The sequence below is a fragment of the Poecilia latipinna genome, unplaced genomic scaffold (genome assembly GCF_001443285.1).
Source record: "Poecilia latipinna isolate Pla-1442-1.1 unplaced genomic scaffold, P_latipinna-1.0 Scaffold7635, whole genome shotgun sequence".
NCBI classification, from domain to species: domain Eukaryota; kingdom Metazoa; phylum Chordata; class Actinopteri; order Cyprinodontiformes; family Poeciliidae; genus Poecilia; species Poecilia latipinna.
Genome location: NW_015120251.1, coordinates 1,013 through 1,550, shown reverse-complemented (window position 1 = coordinate 1,550; position 538 = coordinate 1,013).

Here is a 538-nt window from a genome sequence, read left to right as displayed (position 1 = left end):
TTTCACTTATTAATATTAAACAATTAAATACTGCCTTGTTTTTTTTTTTGTTGTTGTTGTTCTTTTGTTCCTCACCCCAGGAGAAAACACTGGGCCCCCTGGTAAGTTTGGTCTAGAACCGCCGCTGTCTCTGAGTCTGGTGGTTGTATATGAAGACAATGTAGGAAGACTGAGCAGCTTTAAAGGTTTGGGCAACATGAAGCAAAGCTGGTGGCTTTTAGGAACTAAGCATTTGCATTTAATGAATAAATACATATTTAACCAAAATTTTATTTTGGCTAAATATGAATCACTACTTACTCGTGTTTTTCTCTTGACCTGAAAATATAAAAAGAAAAGAAAATTACCTTATGTAAAGAAATCATACACACCATCACACTAAACAAACACTTTTTTAAACAAACAGAAGTTTTTATTTTATATTTCTTTCTTTGAGGATCATTTTATTTTTGTTAAAAACAACGTGAAAGCATTATCAGCCTGAAAGAGGAAGATGGCCGACTTATCTGGATGAGGCAGCTCTGTCAAACCTGGTTGC